The sequence below is a fragment of the Athene cunicularia genome (genome assembly GCF_003259725.1).
Source record: "Athene cunicularia isolate RWA chromosome 2 unlocalized genomic scaffold, athCun1 chr2_part1, whole genome shotgun sequence".
Taxonomy (NCBI): domain Eukaryota; kingdom Metazoa; phylum Chordata; class Aves; order Strigiformes; family Strigidae; genus Athene; species Athene cunicularia.
Window position 1 is genome coordinate 146,327,095 of NW_020799095.1, and position 8,875 is coordinate 146,335,969.

Below are 8,875 nucleotides of genomic sequence, written 5' to 3' on the forward strand. Positions count from 1 at the left end.
CTTAAAACTCTAAAGGTAAACATAGCTTCCAGCTTTTGTAAGAGTTAGACAGGTCCGATCTAAAGCTACCACAGCCTTCAGTGGGCATATTATACTATTCAGCTATCAGTCACTACTTTACAGAATCCTGCCAGAAGATTCAGTATTCTTAAATCAGATTAAGTTAAAAAAAACCGAAACAAAACAAACTGTATGTTTATTCCAGGGTTAACACCCAGTTACACCACAGAGGAAACCACCATGTCTCTTCTCCAGCAGTACTTCTCCCCGTAAAGACACAGTTTAAGCCACTTGATTTGCCATCTTCTACCCCAGCAAAACAGCTAGATGATCTCCATGTACTTAGCCACAGACTTGGTTCCTCACATGAACTCCCTTTTGTTTCTGTCTTCCTATCTACAAGCACATCAACGTTTGCAAAGAAAGGCCTTGTGATGGTGTTACAGTTTCTTTACAAAACCTACTAGAATTATCAGAAACACAAAACACATGCCTTCAGCTCAGGATCACATCCTTGAGTCTATTCTCCTCCTAGTTTCCCAGCACTGGCTCCTCCTCCGGTGTTTGGCTGCATTTCCAGTTTGTGGCAGGTCACTTAACTCCCAGCTCCAGATCACCAGCAGCTCAGTAAGAGCTAACAGGGAGCGGTGCAGCAGGGAGCACACAGCAGCCCGGATGCTCAGGCACTTCTCCTGATGCGCAGGTCCACAGGACCACTTACTCTTCACCACTCAGGTTTTCCAACTCTGAAGTAAGTCATGTCATAGCACACAGAACTTGTTGCAAATCCAATTAGGTGAAGATTTGGTTTGGGTTTTTTTAATGTTCTCTGTATAAAAGCTTTAAAACAACTATATGAATGTCCTTTTGTTGTGCATCCAAGGGACAGCCAGGAAACAGCCTGTAAGGAGCCAAGAATGAGGTGAGAAACATGAACTACTTAGAGATTTTAGTCTTTTTTGTCATTTATAAGGGATGTGGAAGGTGAGAGTGCTTCATTAAGGCTATCTGATCAAGGACCCTCTCCATGAAAAGGAGGTCAGTAAATTAACAGGATAAATTACAAACAAGAATACACAGAAACACAAACCTGGCAGACAAGAAATAACAGACAATGCCAAGAACCAAAAGTCTCCAGTTACTAATTGATGGGACACCAAGAAACTACAGGAACAGATTTGGAGAAGGCTACCTGAACTCTGTGAGACAAGAAAAATCCAAAGGAACAGGAAGATTTGGGACACTTGAGGAGCATCTGTGGGACTATGTATATCTGCTTTAAAAGGCAAGGTTTTGGTAGCAGAGGGGAGGCTGCAGAGGTGACTGCTGTGAGATGACACCAAGAGCTGCCCCCATGTCAGGCAGAGATGGACCCACCGCTGCCTGAATCTGAGTCCATCAGTGACGCTGGTGGTGTCTCTGTGATATTTAAGAAAGAGTAAAAACCACTGCACAGCTGATAAGAGGAATGAGAAAAATATGAGAGGAACAACTTGCAGACCCCAAGGTCAGTGAAGGAGGAGAGGCAGGACGTGCTCCAGGCACTGGAGCAGAGGTTCCCCTGCAGCCCGTGGTGCAGCCCATGGTGAGGCAGCTGTGCCCTGCACCCATGGAGCTCCATGGGGGAGCAGAGACCCACCTGCAGCCCTGGGGGGACCCCATGCCGGAGCAGGGGGATGTGCCCTGAGTGAATCTGGAACACTTAAGAGAGGAGGCTATGCAGGAGCAGGCTCCTCGCAGGAGCTGCAGCCCATGGAGGGAAGCCCATGCTGAAGCAGGTTTTCTGGCATGTCCTGTGGCCCTGTGGGGGATCCACACTGGAGCAGTCCATTCCCAAAGGACTGTACCCCGTGGAAAGGACCCACCCTGGAGCAGTTGGTGAAGAACTGTCTCTCACATGCTGGAGCAGGGGAAAAGCATGAGGAGGAAGGAGCAGCAGAGTTACAAGTGTTATGAGCTGACCACAATCCCCATGTACCATCCTCACCTCCAGCCAACTAGGATGGGAACACTGTATATCCCTGGCACAGCTACTGGGAGGACTGGGATAAGTGGAGTAAGGGGCTTAGCACCAGCCGCTGGAGCAGGACCAGGCTTGTGTGCCTGAGGCCAGCTGCTGGGTGGGGGGACACAAGTGTCTGCATCTTCCCCAGACCTGGGGTGTGGGTGTCATATGAGAAGGACAGAGGGGCCATGACAGTACCTGGGAGATCTGCAAATGTGCACATGCTTGTGAATCTAGAGAGGGCTCCGTGTGTTTTGTCACTAGTTAATGTCAGCCCCCATCAGCCGAAGAGGACCTAGCTGTCTCTCCTTACACTCCATGTGAGCCCTAGACGTAGGTGCTGTTGAAGGCAGTGCCTCCCATTTGGTGTCTTGTGCATGCGGTGTGTCTCTGGGGTACGTACTCAGCTTTGCTGCTGCCTGAATCTGCAAGTGGTAAAGCAGCAGTTGTGTCCATCAGCCTGTGAAAGGGGCTCCCCCAGGATATCCCCCACAATGTTCTTTCTGATCTTTTACCAACAAGTTTTATTTCCTTAAGGTGTGCTACTCTCAAATCTCCTAGCTCGTACCTATAAAACCAGCTACGTCTATGGACCAAGGAAAAGCAAATCCTACGGTTCCACCTAAATATATTTCAGCACGGGACTACATTCAGAGGTAACTACCTAAAATCCAGAACTAATTTTAAAGTATTCCTAAAATAAATACTTATTCTTATAAAAATTCCCAATATCTAACACCTTAACAATGTCTACAACTAGCTAACACAAATGTTTACAATGCAATCAGAAACAGATTGTAGTTTCATCTACCAGCAAAGCAGAGCACTGCATTGCTGCACAACAAGCTTATAAAAAGGTCTTTATCTTACTTCAGTGCCTGACTTTCCCACTGTCTTGTCATTGCTCTCCCACTGCACCGTTATCTTCAAATCTGCAATTATTAGATCACAGCTCTATTAACTACAAGTTGTCTTTATTCAATGGAGTTACATTTTCCATTATAATACCAAACATGATAATAATACACTAGCATGAGTATTACGGAGAAAATACAAGGGTTTCTGTTCAAATCTCAAGTGCAATAAAAAGTGGGCCCAATTCTTCAATAAAACTATTGTTTTTATGAAAGAACTCTTCATACACAAATGTTGAGCATGTAAGATATCAAAGTGTCTAAGAACAATAAGCAAAACTTTTCCTTGGTAGCTTCTTTAGGTAGAAGTATTGAAATTGTGAGATAAGTTAATATGAAAGCAACATGTAAAAAGTCAATAATTTGTGTTTCATACAAGCAGCATTATTTCTTAGTTTAAAAATGGTTTGAACTGAACATCAAAGACTTGGCACATATAGCACAGTGAATTATGATATCCAACATTAATGTCAAGTACGTTAAAAATATTTTTCTTAGACATCAAATCTTACTCTCCTGTGCATGTTATATTGTTTCCATTTTCCATGCTATTTCAAAAATATGAAATTTTCAAAAACATGTTATAATGTATCTCTGATTTTTATTGCTTCAGTAGAGGGACACTTTTTTGTTGCTGTGCTTTTTACTTAAAATCTACTTTAATCTGTTTTTAAAAAATCAATTTTTTTTTAAATACTGTGAAATATGATTATGTGTTTTTAGTATCTTCAATAAGTACTATTTCGTAATTTCAGTAAAATGTAACTGTCAATTGCATTTTTTTATTTTACAAAAAAGGATCTTTAAATGAATGTAAGTTTTGATTAACACATACTTTAACCTCAGAAGGCTACATTTAGCTATAGATTTATTCCTTAAACCTCTTCCTCAACCTTACAACATTTTAGCCATCATTTTAATGAAGACACTAGTATAAACTAACTTTATTTCTCTTCATTTGATAAAGTAAAAAAAAAAATTAATACTTGTTTCCTGCTACATTCTCTAATTTGATTCATCAAGAAATTACTACACAGGATTATGGCATATCTCCAAATCAAAAGCATTATCCTCAGTAAGCCTTGAGGAAAAAAAAGAAACTGCCACTATTTGGTACTATTAGAACAGCAGCATCACAAGAATCCCATGTCCAAAACTAACAAATTAACTGTACTAAAAGCAGCAGGTGAGAGATAATAGAAAGCTATTTTAGCGCTTGCTTCATCTGGATTTGAACTATTCTGAACAGCAAGCAATTATTTTTTAATTCACCAGCACAGGATGACCCCTGAGACAAAACCCGCAACACGGAATACATTCCATCAAAGAAGAGCAGCACCTGACCATGTCTGTTCTCATTTTTAGCTGGTAATAAAAATCGGGACAATTTAATTATCATTATTTAAATGCCACAAACATTTTTTATTTTAACAGTAAGGAAGAAAGTTATAGCAACGTTGATAACAGGATGCATTCCTGCAAAAACTAAAACATGATACTAAAATCTACACAGCTTAATATTGTTTTATGGAAAACTTAATTATATACACTAAACATTTTTTCTAACAAGGCCACAAGTTTAGTTTACAAGGTAAAATACACCTATAGAGATTCTTGGAGATTACAGAGAGGTACACAGTACATAAGACTAAATTACACTGAAGTTTGTGAATGTTTCTGATTAAGAAATAAAATGCATTTAAAAGTCTATACAAAGATACTAGGACAGAGAAAACAGCAGAAAAAGAAAAAAAAAAGCACTAGTTGAAGCAACTGGGACATGAATGCATGATGGTGCTGTTATGATGAGAAAACTAAGTTGATAGTTTTGTATATACCTAAGGGAACCTTACAAATTGAGAAAAAATACGGAGGAGCATCAGGCTTCATCCAAACCTAAATTTAAGAGATTGTGAAATGTTTTTAAATTAAAGACTGATGGGTAGGTGACAAGTGCAAAAGATCAAGGTGATTCACCTTGCAGTAGTAAAATCATGAAGACTATTTTCAAATGAAGGATGACACTGTCAACAGGAAACAAAGAATAGTTGTAACAAATTGTTAGGTCTCTTTTTCCACTTCTTCCTAGTTGCTTTTTAAAAAGAAAAAATCTACATGCTACTACAATAATAATGCAAGAAGCCTAATAAGGTGTCAAAATCAGAATGCCTAACTGTAGATAAGGATTATTGGCAGACACGCATTCAAACAAATTTCTGAAAAACACTGTTGTGATGCCAGTGGAACACCATTACATCAAAATATTGAGGACAGAAAGTAGGATGTGTTGTTTGTGAAGCAATGCCATCTGTCAGAAGCAGTTTAGGGTCAAATCTGATTAACAGGCTATTTTAACAAGTAACAGATTCTCTAATGAATAAAATACTTGCATTGTACCGAAAAGCACAGTGTTAGGACTATACGAGCAACAGTCTGACCACACTGGTAAGAATGACTGTGACACACTGAAGGGGATAAAAGACGTTGCGAAGACAGAAACAACAAAATATTGCAGGCTCCAACTGTCAGGTCAGGACAGGAAGCCAAGATTAAATGTTTAGACACCATTAACGACTGCTTCAGCCAGCAAGCAATCAGGGAAACCACACGAGGAGAAACAGTTCTTGACTTTATCAGAAGTAAAACACAGGACCCCCTTCAAAGTCACACTACTTGAGTTATTCTGTAACCGTGATTAAAGAAGCACTTAGAAATCCTTTAAAAGAGTGATAAAGAGCCAAATGTTTGTGTTTAACTTCAACAATGTGAACTATATAAAGATAAAAAGCATCTTTAACAAAACAAAAACAAACCACAGAAAGGACTAAAAAGGTTCCAAGAAGAGTTAAATCCTTGAAAGCAGCATGAAGGCTATTTAAAAGCATCATATTTGATGCTAATCATCAAAGAAGATTTTAGAAAGGGGAAGAAAAAAAAATCTAGCACAGCTAAATAGCAGTGAAAGGAAGCTTTAGTAGAAGAAAACATCTTAATAAAAGTTAAAGTTTTGTCAAAGGAGAAAAACAAAACAGATTGTAAATAGTGTCAAGTTATATGCAAAAACACAGTAAGGCAGGTCAATAACTAGAAAAACAGGAAGTAGAATGGAGCAATTTTCAAAAAACATCACAACAGTAACAGGCCTGCTTGAGAGCCTGTGTGGTAAAAAGTAATCCGTGTATTGAAAAGACCCTTCAAAGGAGGTAAGCCTGTAGCAAAACAAGCTTTTCAATCTGCTGTACTCTATAAGGGTCTGGAGAGGATTTCTGTGAAAGATCTCTTAATTATGGCAAACGCTTTAAAGACAGCCTCAAAACAAAGCTAAGAACTGCACTATTAAAAAAAAAAAAAAAAACCAAAAAACCCACAAACAAACACTATACAGTTATAATAGATAGTCCTATAAAACAGATGGTCCTGTAACATGTAGAGCTATAAAAAAAACAGAAAAGAAAATTACTGCTGCAAAAGTCCTTACTGGACTTATATCTTTGGATATTGTTTCTCTAACTTGAAAAACTAAAATAATAATAATGCTTTAAAGGTACAGAAATAAGGACAATCAACAACACAGTACAGTTCCATACAAGCAGCAGTTATATTAATTAGAATTCTTCTGCCTGGAAAGGACGGAACTGAGGAGTGCAGAAAAGGCAAAGCATAAAATGAAGAACTACAAAATCACGTGTGTCATGAGGAGATGACCTGCAAAGGATCCCTCTGAAACTACCATCTGCTGTTTTAGCTGATCTCTCCCTGGTGCTGCACTGGGAGACACATAGAACATGAAAGGAGGGAGTTCTTCACCTAAAGGTAGGATGGGTACACATCCACCTGGTGTTAAAAATTCTCATAAGGAAAAATCCAGCAAGAACTAGTAAAGTGGAAAGACACTAGTCAGTGCTCAGCAAGGCCATCAGAAGGCCTAGGAGAGTATTCTGGGCAAATACCACTGGCTGCTTGTTTATTCTTACACTTCTCCATTTAAACATCCACCATGAGTCACTGTTAGAGGCATGATGTATGAGGCATGCACAAAATTAAGACTCAGCTCATTGATACTTTCCTAGATTTTTTAAGTCACAATAACAGCACTACACCGTGTAGACTTTTAACACAGCTCAGTTACTCTAGCAAATACTATCATATTTCACTAACATAACACAGTACCTCTAAAAATCTCTAAATATTTGACACAAAGACATCATGATCTCCAATACAAAGGCAGAGAAACGGACTAGTAAGGGGCCAGAGTTCTGCCTTTCGGTAGATTAATTTTAGATGGTTAACTTGAATTACTGGAAGAGTAAGTATCCAGGTTACACTGACTGGTTTCAGACTCGTCTAAGCTGTTACCAGAAACCAGAGCCTGCCTCACACCACATGATGAATGAGCCACCCCAACAGAAAAGGGGCACAAGGTTCTTATCTCTCTTTGAAGCATGTCCTTGCACTCTCACAACATACTGTACTTAACTAATTTGTTACTAGATTCGTTGAAAGAAACTTGCATTTAAAACTAATGAAGGCAAATAAAAGCATATCTGTTTGTTTGTTTTGTTGTTTTTTTTTTTTTTCTTTTACACATGCCAGCTTTAGAAATGCTCCTGGAAAAAAGTTACATAAAGTTCTTCAAAAGAAAACAACTTCTGACACACATTTGTGTTGGGTAAATAGAGAAAATTCAGATATGGATTTAAAATTATGTTCTAATATATAGGAAATGAAATTATTTGGAGGAGTTTAGAGTAATCAGCTTATCAAACGTATCAGCAAGGCACCTCTTCCATCACTAAAAACAAAACGCCGCAAGAGATGTGCCTATAGCAAGATTGTCTTTTTTTACGTTCTAAGATCGCCCTCGTGTGGTTAAATACACTAAAGCTACTACTAAAGTAGCTACCACTAGAATACACTATGGCACAATATCGTACTGTAACCACAGCACCAGAGATACCAAAAACACTCGGAACCTCTCAGAGAATAAGCACGAACGACGTGATCAGCCACTGACTTCAGGATGCCCTGGCTGAGATGCTCCGAATCTGTTTTTCAAAAGCAGACGTAACAAATGCATCTACAGTCAGATACAATTCAGCAGTTGCAGCATCAAACAAACCTTGCACTCGTGACAGTTCTAGGTTCAACTACCCTCAGAACACTTTTTATTAAAACAATGTGCTTGAATAAATACGAACTTAGTAGTAGTAAGAATTTTCTCATCTAAAGTTAGATCAAACCATATAAAGCAGTCCTGAAGTGCTTTTACAATAGTTATTTAACAGCACCTGTTAGATATTCGGCTTTTTAGATACAAGTTATTCTCCTGATAGCGCTGTTGTCTTTTACATAAAATTCTGTTTGAGTTGTAAACTAATTATCTGTAAATACTCCATAGGGCAGCTATGGATTGGTAATTTAGGATTCTAAATATCAAATAAAACGTCATCTCAGGGAATGACAACCAAAAGCCAAATCTGAGTATATAGGGTAATTAGCTAGCTTTAAATTAGGCAACATCACTTCACAAACTTGTACTGCAACAAACACACTGGGATTGTGAAATACAGAAAGCACGTACATCATGCTGTCTGGCTATCATCTCCTTGTAATTTTACTTACACTTGTAATCCCCACGGAAATCAGGCCAACGTAAGGCCTGTAAAGGACTGAAATGACAGCGCAGGGGAAGCACTTAACTTTGTTATATCCCTTCTGCAGCTGAACTCTTAGGCGCTTGAGCTAAAACCATTTACAAAAGCTGTCAAAGGAAAGCACGAGTGTTTTACACCCAGATGTGCAGCAGTTCAATACAAACAGGAGGCAGGCCGGCAGCCCCTCTTTTCCAGGTGTTCCCTAACATGCTCCTGAGCGGGAGCGGCGGGACAGGCAGCCGGGGGGGCGGCCCGGTGCTCCCCAGCCCGGGCTGCCCCAGCCCTCCGGCGCCCTCCCAGGC

The 8,875-nt window shown here is 39.5% G+C and overlaps 1 protein-coding gene across 1 annotated transcript in view; it reads right to left on the minus strand.

Moving 5' to 3' along the window:
* ZFAT (zinc finger and AT-hook domain containing) overlaps positions 1-8,769 on the minus strand; it is a 105,144-nt gene extending 96,375 nt beyond the window's left edge. Inside the window, exon 1 of the mRNA XM_026841525.1 lies at positions 8,542-8,769. The gene's annotated coding sequence lies outside the window, so the exon portion shown is untranslated. The remainder of the gene's footprint in view (positions 1-8,541) is intronic.
* Between the last annotated feature and the right edge of the window lie 106 nt (positions 8,770-8,875).